The sequence below is a fragment of the Oncorhynchus kisutch genome, linkage group LG19 (assembly GCF_002021735.2).
Source record: "Oncorhynchus kisutch isolate 150728-3 linkage group LG19, Okis_V2, whole genome shotgun sequence".
NCBI lineage: Eukaryota > Metazoa > Chordata > Actinopteri > Salmoniformes > Salmonidae > Oncorhynchus > Oncorhynchus kisutch.
Window position 1 is genome coordinate 6,690,732 of NC_034192.2, and position 13,253 is coordinate 6,703,984.

At 45.8% G+C, this 13,253-nt stretch overlaps 1 protein-coding gene across 1 annotated transcript in view; it reads left to right on the plus strand.

The window, feature by feature from the left end:
• Window positions 1–530: 530 nt before the first annotated feature.
• The window catches only part of LOC109864492 (chemokine-like protein TAFA-2), a 62,575-nt gene continuing 49,852 nt past the window's right edge, over window positions 531–13,253 (plus strand). Inside the window, exon 1 of the mRNA XM_020452331.2 lies at window positions 531–1,101. The gene's annotated coding sequence lies outside the window, so the exon portion shown is untranslated. The remainder of the gene's footprint in view (window positions 1,102–13,253) is intronic.

The window sequence follows — 13,253 nt, forward strand, 5'->3', positions numbered from 1 at the left end:
AAAATGGTCAAAAAGAAACAAAAATAGCAATTTAGCAAAGAGCAATTTCTCATCATCATGTTCATAAGTTCACAGTATTATTCCATGCTCATAGTGTGGAAATATATATATATATATATATATATACAACACAAGAAATTCACTTTTTGACTGCACTGCGCCTTTAAGAGGTTTTAATTAGTCTGTGTGATCCAACCACACCTGTTCTCACATAAGACAATTTAAAGGTATACAATATATCTACTTATGCAAAACTGGGTCCCCTAAGGCTCACATCTGCCAAAGTTAAATTCAATCTTACACATTACTAGACCAATGCAAATACTACCCCTAAGCTATAATGTCATGTCTCTTACAACTTTCAAAAATCATATTTAACGATATGATGCAATTCAATGTCATGAATCGAAAATCCCATTGGTCGCAAAACTGAGCAAAGACATTTTTGTGTAGTTTTGATATGATTAACCAATGTAGGCTTATTAGTGTGTTTACGCCAGTGGCGATGGATTGTGTTAGTGGCCTTGTGCCACTATGATGGGTTATTCCCGAGTCTGTGATGAGCTCAGCGGTCGGTAGGTGTTTGTATGATGATAAATTGGTGCGTACAGTCAGTCTCTGATGGAACTCCGTGGAATACAGACTGGTGCCGCAACTGAGGCAGAAGTAGGGACCATTTAACTTCAATTTTGAGTTTATTACTATTTATTTTATTAGGTTATTTTATTTTCTCTCACTTCAAGTGTGATCACACTCCGTTAAGACTGAAAAAACTATCACAGTGTATTCACATATTGGACAATAAATACCCTGACTATCAGAAAGCATAATAGGACGAGAAAGCTCCTGAATAATTGTCTGTGCTCTGTCAATCTACAGTCAAGTATTTGTTCCAAGAAAACGAGCAGTGTTTCATTTGTGTGCGCGTGGATTTAATTTTCGGATATCTATCACTGTCAAGCAATATTGGACCCGTCCTACACAAATCTAGGCTGTGCTGATGTCGCCCGCGGACAGACGCACGGTTGGATTGTAGCAGTGCCGATGGATTAAAGGGCAACCTTAAACCTTTTGGAGGGCGCGAAGGGAGCGGGGCAGCAGGTATGAACGCATGATTTTAGCATACTTGGTCAATTTTGTGCGCCCTATAATGATCGCTACTGACACTTAAAAAGTGTGCGCAGTCAAGCACCATTTTTTTTTATTGCGTGCTACAAGAGAATTGGTCTACAAGGAGCTCACCTACTAGGCACATGCCATTTCAACGTCTAGTTTTGATTTACATTTTATTGAGTTGTCAACTAACGTGAATTCAACGTGAAATAATCAATGTAACAATGTTATTGGATTTAGGTTCAAAGTTGGGTGAAAAAAAGAGGACCTTTCCTTAATTACTTTTTGCAATTCCAATCAGTTTTCCACGTTTATTCAACGTCATCACATTAGTTATTGTTGATATTATGTGGAAACAACGTTGATTCAACCACTTCAACCACGTTCTCAAGAAGTGTTTAACTTGAATCTCATCCAAATCAAGTCAAGTCTGAAATAATTTGCGCGATAATGACTGGGCTCGTTTTAATCTTGATGTTGATCATCGCCCTCATCTCGAGAAAGTGCACCTCGAGTGATGTGTGGACCTGCATTTATTAGGCTATGCTAACTGCATCCGCTCATTATTTATTTTCTCTCGATCAAAAGTTTAACCACTGAAATTTCTGGCATCATTGTAACTATTTAGATTGTCTTTATAATTAGAAATCACACATCCTTTAATCATCCTGTCCCCTAAATATGGTTTTACTGTCAAGTTAGTTGTCTATTTGGTCTCGGGGCAGTTAATAGGGGAACCATATATGATGAGTCTCCATCCACTCATTTTATGCACAGACATCCATTGGTCTGCCGACAGTGCAACCATTGTTTATTCAGTGGGCTGCCATACACGACAGAGCTGCCTCTTCAACATTGGTCCACTGTCAAGGTCCAATACTAAATAGGCTTGTAAATTAACAGGCTAAATGCATCAGAAGGGCAAGTGTGTCCTCTGGATAGTCATGCAACCTAATGACTAGCTGTTCCACCCAAGACAGTATACCAGAACAAAAGCATAGGGGATTTATGTAGGCCAACTGAAATCTATGATAACATTTAAAAACACAGGGATGCAAAACTACAAACATGCTCTCTCACTGTGGAGAAGCCAAATGTGTTTTGGTCTGATCAAAACCTGGGTTTTCAATCAAATAGGTTGTCTCTCTCTCTCTCTTTCTATTTTTACGTGTGCCTGCACCTTACACCCTCTATACCAATTCAGAAGCACACGAGGTGTTCTTGCATCACCACCAGCAGAGTAAAGATTTGAGAGGCTTGATATGAAATAGACTGCAAAATGTGGTCTCATCCTACTGGCAGTTAATGACAGCCTTGATACATACCACGATACACTATAAATGATACAAAGTAAATGTGGAGTCTGAAGAGCATTGTGGTGTTCAGGTATGACGTTATCATAAATCTCAGTCAGTAGAATATTGAAGCTGTTTGTCAGGCTGCTACTTCTTAAAATATCTCATATTTGTATCTCTCCTGCTCATCTTGTGTCACACTGACATTGTTAATCAGATGACATGAGCATTTGTCCATTTGTCACCAGTGACAATTATATTACACCTCATGGAGAGGGGATATGGATTTTGAAGACGGGAAGAATTTGCACTCACAGGAGAGCGAACACGCACGTTAGTGAGCACACACACACAGGTGCATGCATAGTAGTTAGTCAACATCAATAACACCTACTGACAACTGCCCCAACTCCCTCAGACAGACAATTGATGAGCACCTCCTTGGCTCTTATCAGACTGGCTACACTGTGAGGGGACATATCACAGAGGAATGCCCTCTCCAGCTGGGTGACCTGGTGCCAACTGTCGGCAGCTGTCTGGCCAGAGCCGGATGATGATTCTCCAATGTCACATCCCTGGTGTGTACTGTGCCCTTTCCCATTCAGGGCATTACCATTGATCCACCCATCCATCTATGAATCTGAGTGGTTACATTTCTCTCAGCTCATTCCTTTAAATTATCAAACAAAGTGGCAGGTGTTAGGCTGTTGAAATGACAAATTAGGCTTTTAAATTAGCAACATTTCTTATTGGTGGGTTATGAACCCTACATTGACCTACTGCTATATTAACACATAAACCCTTGTGGTTCAAGTCCACTCTGGAGCTTTTCTGTGATGTCTGGCTTGACCTTTCAGTAAGAGTCAATGAGGCATCCTTGTTCAGGGGTTCCCAAAGTGGAGTCTGAGGAGATGGTAAGACCTCAATATGTCTATATATATATATATATATTTGTAATACCCTTTTTATGAATATTGCTAGCAAGAACAGTTGAATACATTTTGTATGAGATGCGTGGAAAAAGTTGAGTGTACAATACAATGTAATATTATTCATCCACAATATATGTTCTTAACCTTTTAGATGCCCAACATGGGCCTGGGAGGCTCACATGGATATTTGTATACACAGTACTCCATCATTTACACATTTGTTTCTACTCAATTCTTCTTATATTCCCCCAAAATGTTTTGAACATAATGTAGTGTAATTTAAGCTTTACAGCGGCAGCTCTTTTACTCTGCCCTAAGGCAAAATGTGTATAATTGCAATAAATGAGCTTTAAAACGTCAAAAGGTTCTCTTTCTCAGGGTCCGAGACTTGATTAGTCCGGCAATGCACTGCAGAAGTCATAGTAAAACTGCTTGTATGCTATTTTAATCACTCTCTATATAAGAGTTGTGTTCTGATATTCTGAGAGGGTCCCCAATATGTTTGCTATCACAAATGGTATCACAAACTGACATGCCTGAGTTGTAAACTAATTCTACGGTCACAGATTGATAAGGGTCACGGAGGTACATGACCTATAGTCCCAATGGTGATTCTATAAAATCAATACATTGTGGATTTAATCTAGTAGACCATTTCTCTTATCAGGCCTAGGTTACATGGGTAGAATATCCTTCAAAATAAATAGATGTAGCCTATGACCTCAAGTACTTTTGTAACAACTTTTAATATCAATGTGACATATCCTTGGTGTCACTTGAAAGGCGTTGGAATGTGATACATTCTATATTACTCCGCAAAGAGAGAACCTATACTGTAGCTCTGGACTGTTCTGGGCTCCATTTTCTTTGTGATCAAAACAAAAGACTTCAGAGGCCAAGCTCTCGCTCCTTCCTCCAGAAACTATAGAAATGTGTGAAAAAAATTGGTCGTTGATTGTCACCCGCTGTGCCTGCGTTTGATGTAAGTCGTCAGCGAGGGCTTTTTCCCCCTCTCTCTCTGCCTGTCCCATTCTTTTTGATCAGCCTTTTCCAATTGGAGTTTAAACAAATTCACCAGCCGCAGAATAAATAAGAGAGCAGAAATGCCAAAATAACAGCAAGTCCCGCCCCTCACCACCACCTATCTAACCCCCCCCCCACACACACACACACACACACTGTTAACATACACCTCATAGATGTTATTTCCCTCTCTCCTACTCTCGCTCCCTTGCTCTCTATCCAATCAAATGGGCTTTGGCACTCTAGTGCCAGGGTTTTGCTAGGTCCTCCCAGGATCCATTTGCCAATGCCGTGCGGACGCGTTCGTTAGCATCATGTCCGCCTTCATTAGTCTTTGTTTAGAGGCTGAAGGCTTTGTTCCTTTTCCAATTTAACACATTGTCCGTTGTGTTTTCGACAATGTTCGCATCTCTCTGCCTTCCCCTCCCTCTCCATCTCTTTTGTGCTCTCTCACTCTTTTATTCTCTCTCTCTCATTCTCTCTTTCCCCTCTTGTCTCTGGAGAGGTACATTGTATATTTCACCATCAAATAATACAGAGTGAAGCACAGCTGTTTGGCACTGTGTTGTGCATCACATGCTTCTATAAGTGGTGGTTTCAATTTAGCAGGAGGAAAGAGGTTTATTGTAGGATTAGCTATTGTGAAATATAGAGCATTTCACCATGCATTGAGTCACTTCCTGTTTGTGTGTTCTACTGACTAAAGGGTACTACATTGGCCTATCAAACTGGCCCTGTGAATCGTCTGTTTTACTGTGGAATGTGATGGTTTTAAGTGTGTGGCCAAGTAGGTACTTGCCGTTGCCGACAGCCACTACCTTTTTAGACCCACAGACAACATTACTTACACAATTATGAAAGAGTAGGTTATTGAACGTGATGCTCTTCTAAGTTCCATGTTGTTGACCAAGCCCACTGGGCAAAAACTGGTTGAATCAATGTTGTTTCCACGTACTTTTAACCAAAAATGAAATGACATTGCATCAACGTGGAAAACTGATTTGATTTGCAAAAAGTCATCAGTGTCTTTTTTTATTTATTTTTTCACCCAACTTTTAACCTAAATCTAATGGCAGGGTGACATGTTTGGTTGATTTCAGGTTGAATTCACGTTAGTTGACAACTCAACCAATTGTAAATCAAAACTAGACGTTGAATTGACGTCTGTGCCCAGTGGGATGCTTTGTTACGGTTTCCATGCTCATTACATGCGTACTCTATGTGTGCACACCAATCGAACATAACTATGACCTCTCTCTTTCTCTATACTTGTGATTGTCTCCGAAGATGGCTGGCAGCCATTGCTATCCCAGGATCCTCTTCTGGTGCGATGGCTCTCACATTCCCTGTCCAAAATTGCCCCTTCCTCTGCTACCCCCTCTTCCACCCCCTCCTTCTTCATGGGCCGTCCTCCAGTCGTCTGTGATCCTGTTTCACACCGCTGGTCTGCGTCCGCCTTTTCCCCACCAAGGCCGTTTTATCTCTCCTGCAGGGTCTTAGCAGGGCTCTGCGTGTGGCCCAGTGGCTTAAAAACATGCGGCCGTCACGCAGCTTGCCAGCAAGGCCCAGAGAAGTCGCCACAAATACCAATACTCTTTGGACAGTAGGAAGACAACTTTTCATTGCTTTTTGTTGGTTTGTGGGGCAAATCTGTAGCTACATCAAACTGTTGTTTACCAGTAGGTCTCTGGCTCTTCAAAATTGACAGTGTGTTAACCCTTTGAGCTAAAGCCAAGGTTGTAGCTCCAGGAGGCAATTGCTGTCTTTAGGTCTAAGACAAGGTGACATCACAACCTGGCTGGCAATGCCTGACTAGAGATTTAGACTAGCGCCCTTTACAAATGTCTGGCACATACATTGACACACACATACATTACACATACCTTCAACATAACTAGGCAGTGCAAATAGTTTAGCAGATAGCTTAATTCCTGTTCAAGTAAAATACATTTGTATTTGTAACATGCTTTGTAGACAACAGGTGTAGACTAACAGGGAAATGCTTACTTACTGTAACGGCTCTCTTCTATCTCCTCCTCTGACAAAGAGGTAGAACAAGGATCGGACCAAAATGCAGCGTGATGATGATTCATTATATATTTTAATGAAGGAAAACCTATACATACAGAAAGTACAAAACTAACGAAATGAAATAATGAAAACCGAAACAGCCCTATCTGGTGCAAACACAAAGACAGGAACAATCACCCACGAAAACACTCACAGAATATGGCTGCCTAAATATGGTTCCCAATCAGAGACAACGATAATCACCTGACTCTGATTGAGAACCGCCTCAGGCAGCCATAGACTACGTAGACACCCCACAAAACCCCTAAGACAAAAACACACCACAATAACCCATGTCACACCCTGGCCTGACCAAATAATTAAAGAAAACCAAAATGGACGCACCTCAAAACCATAGGGAGGGTCCGGGTGGGCGTCTGTCCATGGTGGCGGCTCCGGCTCGGGACGTGGACCCCACTCCATAAATGTCATAGTTCCTCGCCCTCGCGTCCTGGGATAATCCACCCTCGCCGCCGACCATGGCCTAATAGTCCTCACCCAGAACCCCACTGGACTGAGGGGCAGCTCGTGACTGAGGGGCAGCTCGGGACTGAGGGGTAGCTCGGGACTAAGGCAGCTCGGGACTGAGGGGTAGCTCGGGACTGAGGCAGCTCGGGACTGAGGCAGCTCGGGACTGAGGGGTAGCTCGGGACTGAGGGGTAGCTCGGGACTGAGGGGTAGCTCGGGACTGAGGGGCAGCTCAGCACTGAGGGGCAGCTCAGCACTGAGGGGAAGCCCAGCACTGAGGGGAAGCCCAGCACTGAGGGGAAGCCCAGCACTGAGGGGAAGCCCAGCACTGAGGGGAAGCCCAGCACTGAGAGGAAGCCCAGCACTGAGAGGAAGCCCAGCACTGAGAGGAAGCTCAGGCAGGTAGTTGGCTTTGGCAGATCCTGGCTGGCTGGCGGATCTGGAAGAGTCTGGTTGACTGGCAGATCTGGAAGAGTCTGGTTGACTGGCAGATCTGGAAGAGTCTGGTTGACTGGCAGATCTGGAAGAGTCTGGTTGACTGGCAGATCTGGAAGAGTCTGGTTGACTGGCAGATCTGGAAGAGTCTGGCTGACTGGCGGATCTAGCTGCTCTGGCTGCTCCATGCAGACTGGCATCTCTGGCTGCTCTATGCAGACTGGCAGCTCTATGCAGACTGGCAGCTCTGGCTGCTCCATGCAGACTGACAGATCTGGCTGCTCCATGCAGACTGGCAGCTCTGGCTGCTCCATGCAGACTGGCAGCTCTGGCTGCTCCATGCAGACTGGCAGCTCTGGCTGCTCCATGCAGACTGGCAGCTCAGGCTGCGCTGAACAGGCAGGAGACTCCGGCAGCGCTGGAGAGAAGGAAGGCTCTGGCTGCGCTAAACAGGCGGGAGACTCCGGCAGCGCAGGAGAGGAGAAAGGCTCCGACAGCGCTGAACAGGCGGGAGACTCCGGCAGCGCAGGAGAGGAGAAAGGCTCCGACAGCGCTGAACAGGCGGGAGACTCCGGCAGCGCTGGAGAGGTGAGGCGCACTGTAGGCCTGATGCGTGGTGCTGGCACTAGTGGAACTGGATAGAGAACACGCACAGGAAGCCTGGTGCGGGGAGCTGCCACCGGAGGACTGGTGTGTAGAGGTGGCTCTGGATAGACCGGACCGTGCAGAGGCGCACTGGAGCTCTTGAGCACCAAGCCTGCCCAACCTTACCTGGCTCGATGCCCACTCTAGCCCGGCCAATACGAAGAGCTGGTATGAACCGCACCGGGCTATGCACCCGCACTGGAAACACTGTGCGCTCCATAGCATAACACGGTGCCTGCCCGGTCTCTCTACCCCCCGGTAAGCACAGGGAGTTTGCGCAGGTCTCCTACCTGGCATAGCCATACTCCCTGTGAGCCTCCCCCCAAGAAATTTTTGGGGCCGACTCTCAGGCTTCCATCCGCGTCGCCGTGCTGCCTCCTCATACCAGCGCCTCTACGCTTTCGCTGCCTCCAGTTCTTCCTTGGGGCGGCGATATTCTCCAGGCTGAGCCCAGGGTCCTTTACCGTCTAGTTCCTCCTCCCATGTCCATTTCTCCAGGTGGTGCAACCTCTCCCACTGCAGCTGCTGCTGCTCCTGCTGCTGCTGTTGCCTGTTACCACGCCACTTGGTCCGGGTGTGGTGGGTGATTCTGTAACGGCTCTCTTCTATCTCCTCCTCTGACGAAGAGGTAGAACAAGGATCGGACCAAAATGCAGCGTGATGATGATTCATGATATATTTTAATGAAGGAAAACCTATACATACAGAAAGTACAAAACTAACGAAATGAAATAATGAAAACCGAAACAGCCCTATCTGGTGCAAACACAAAGACAGGAACAATCACCCACGAAAACACTCACAGAATATGGCTGCCTAAATATGGTTCCCAATCAGAGACAACGATAATCACCTGACTCTGATTGAGAACCGCCTCAGGCAGCCATAGACTACGTAGACACCCCACAAAACCCCTAAGACAAAAACACACCACAATAACCCATGTCACACCCTGGCCTGACCAAATAATTAAAGAAAACCAAAATGGACGCACCTCAAAACCATAGGGAGGGTCCGGGTGGGCGTCTGTCCATGGTGGCGGCTCCGGCTCGGGACGTGGACCCCACTCCATAAATGTCATAGTTCCTCGCCCTCGCGTCCTGGGATAATCCACCCTCGCCGCCGACCATGGCCTAATAGTCCTCACCCAGAACCCCACTGGACTGAGGGGCAGCTCGTGACTGAGGGGCAGCTCGGGACTGAGGGGTAGCTCGGGACTAAGGCAGCTCGGGACTGAGGGGTAGCTCGGGACTAAGGCAGCTCGGGACTGAGGGGTAGCTCGGGACTGAGGCAGCTCGGGACTGAGGGGTAGCTCGGGACTGAGGCAGCTCGGGACTGAGGGGTAGCTCGGGACTGAGGGGTAGCTCGGGACTGAGGGGTAGCTCGGGACTGAGGGGCAGCTCAGCACTGAGGGGCAGCTCAGCACTGAGGGGAAGCCCAGCACTGAGGGGAAGCCCAGCACTGAGGGGAAGCCCAGCACTGAGGGGAAGCCCAGCACTGAGGGGAAGCCCAGCACTGAGGGGAAGCCCAGCACTGAGAGGAAGCCCAGCACTGAGAGGAAGCCCAGCACTGAGAGGAAGCTCAGGCAGGTAGTTGGCTTTGGCAGATCCTGGCTGGCTGGCGGATCTGGAAGAGTCTGGTTGACTGGCAGATCTGGAAGAGTCTGGTTGACTGGCAGATCTGGAAGAGTCTGGTTGACTGGCAGATCTGGAAGAGTCTGGTTGACTGGCAGATCTGGAAGAGTCTGGTTGACTGGCAGATCTGGAAGAGTCTGGCTGACTGGCGGATCTAGCTGCTCTGGCTGCTCCATGCAGACTGGCATCTCTGGCTGCTCTATGCAGACTGGCAGCTCTATGCAGACTGGCAGCTCTGGCTGCTCCATGCAGACTGACAGATCTGGCTGCTCCATGCAGACTGGCAGCTCTGGCTGCTCCATGCAGACTGGCAGCTCTGGCTGCTCCATGCAGACTGGCAGCTCTGGCTGCTCCATGCAGACTGGCAGCTCAGGCTGCGCTGAACAGGCAGGAGACTCCGGCAGCGCTGGAGAGAAGGAAGGCTCTGGCTGCGCTAAACAGGCGGGAGACTCCGGCAGCGCAGGAGAGGAGAAAGGCTCCGACAGCGCTGAACAGGCGGGAGACTCCGGCAGCGCAGGAGAGGAGAAAGGCTCCGACAGCGCTGAACAGGCGGGAGACTCCGGCAGCGCTGGAGAGGTGAGGCGCACTGTAGGCCTGATGCGTGGTGCTGGCACTAGTGGAACTGGATAGAGAACACGCACAGGAAGCCTGGTGCGGGGAGCTGCCACCGGAGGACTGGTGTGTAGAGGTGGCTCTGGATAGACCGGACCGTGCAGAGGCGCACTGGAGCTCTTGAGCACCAAGCCTGCCCAACCTTACCTGGCTCGATGCCCACTCTAGCCCGGCCAATACGAAGAGCTGGTATGAACCGCACCGGGCTATGCACCCGCACTGGAAACACTGTGCGCTCCATAGCATAACACGGTGCCTGCCCGGTCTCTCTACCCCCCGGTAAGCACAGGGAGTTTGCGCAGGTCTCCTACCTGGCATAGCCATACTCCCTGTGAGCCTCCCCCCAAGAAATTTTTGGGGCCGACTCTCAGGCTTCCATCCGCGTCGCCGTGCTGCCTCCTCATACCAGCGCCTCTACGCTTTCGCTGCCTCCAGTTCTTCCTTGGGGCGGCGATATTCTCCAGGCTGAGCCCAGGGTCCTTTACCGTCTAGTTCCTCCTCCCATGTCCATTTCTCCAGGTGGTGCAACCTCTCCCACTGCAGCTGCTGCTGCTCCTGCTGCTGCTGTTGCCTGTTACCACGCCACTTGGTCCGGGTGTGGTGGGTGATTCTGTAACGGCTCTCTTCTATCTCCTCCTCTGACGAAGAGGTAGAACAAGGATCGGACCAAAATGCAGCGTGATGATGATTCATGATATATTTTAATGAAGGAAAACCTATACATACAGAAAGTACAAAACTAACGAAATGAAATAATGAAAACCGAAACAGCCCTATCTGGTGCAAACACAAAGACAGGAACAATCACCCACGAAAACACTCACAGAATATGGCTGCCTAAATATGGTTCCCAATCAGAGACAACGATAATCACCTGACTCTGATTGAGAACCGCCTCAGGCAGCCATAGACTACGTAGACACCCCACAAAACCCCTAAGACAAAAACACACCACAATAACCCATGTCACACCCTGGCCTGACCAAATAATTAAAGAAAACACAAAATACTAAGACCAAGGCGTGACACTTACGGGTCCTTTTCCAACAATGCAGAGTTAAAAATAAGATAAAAAAGGAATAATACACAGTGAATAAGGAGTAGAAATAACAAGTAAAAATATCATGGCTATATACAGGGAGTAGAACAATAACATGGCTATATACAGGGAGTAGAACAATAACATGGCTATATACAGGGAGTAGAACAATATCATGGCTATATACAGGGAGTAGAACAATAACATGGCTATATACAGGGAGTAGAACAATATCATGGCTATATACAGGGAGTAGAACAATAATGGTTATATACAGGGATTAGAACAATAACATGGCTATATACAGGGAGTAGAACAATAAAATGGTTATATACAGGGATTAGAACAATAACATGGCTATATACAGGGAGTAGAACAATAACATGGCTATATACAGGGAGTAGAACAATATCATGGCTATATACAGGGAGTAGAACAATAAAATGGTTATATACAGGGAATAGAACAATAACATGGCTATATACAGGGAGTAGAACAATAACATGGCTATATACAGGGAGTAGAACAATAACATGGCTATATACAGGGAATAGAACAATAAAATGGTTATATACAGGGAGTAGAACTATAACATGGCTATATACAGGGATTAGAACAATAAAATGGTTATATACAGGGAGTAGAACAATAACATGGCTATATACAGGGATTAGAACAATAACATGGCTATATACAGGGAGTAGAACAATAACATGGCTATATACAGGGAGTAGAACAATAACATGGCTATATACAGGGAGTAGAACAATAACATGGCTATATACAGGGAGTAGAACAATAAAATGGTTATATACAGGGAGTAGAACAATAACATGGCTATATACAGGGAGTAGAACAATAACATGGCTATATACAGGGAGTAGAACAATAACATGGCTATATACAGGGAGTAAAACAATAACATGGCTATATACAGGGATTAGAACAATAAAATGGTTATATACAGGGAGTAGAACAATAACAGGGCTATATACAGGGATTAGAACAATAACATGGCTATATACAGGGAGTAGAACAATAACATGGCTATATACAGGGATTAGAACAATAACATGGCTATATACAGGGATTAGAACAATAAAATGGTTATATACAGGGAGTAGAACAATAACATGGCTATATACAGGGAGTAGAACAATAACATGGCTATATACAGGGAGTAGAACAATAACATGGCTATATACAGGGAGTAGAACAATAACATGGCTATATACAGGGATTAGAACAATAACATGGTTATATACAGGGATTAGAACAATAACATGGCTATATACAGGGAGTAGAACAATAACATGGCTATATACAGGGAGTAGAACAATAACATGGCTATATACAGGGAGTAGAACAATAACATGGCTATATACAGGGAGTAGAACAATAACATGGCTATATACAGGGAGTAGAACAATAACATGGCTATATACAGGGAGTAAAACAATAACATGGCTATATACAGGGATTAGAACAATAAAATGGTTATATACAGGGAGTAGAACAATAACATGGCTATATACAGGGATTAGAACAATAACATGGCTATATACAGGGAGTAGAACAATAACATGGCTATATACAGGGATTAGAACAATAACATGGCTATATACAGGGATTAGAACAATAAAATGGTTATATACAGGGAGTAGAACAATAACATGGCTATATACAGGGAGTAGAACAATAACATGGCTATATACAGGGAGTAGAACAATAACATGGCTATATACAGGGAGTAGAACAATAACATGGCTATATACAGGGATTAGAACAATAACATGGTTATATACAGGGATTAGAACAATAACATGGCTATATACAGGGAGTAGAACAATAACATGGCTCTATACAGGGAGTAGAACAATAACATGGCTATATACAGGGAGTAGAACAATAACATGGCTATATACAGGGAGTAGAACAATATCATGGCTATATACAGGGAGTAGAACAATAACATGGCTATATACAG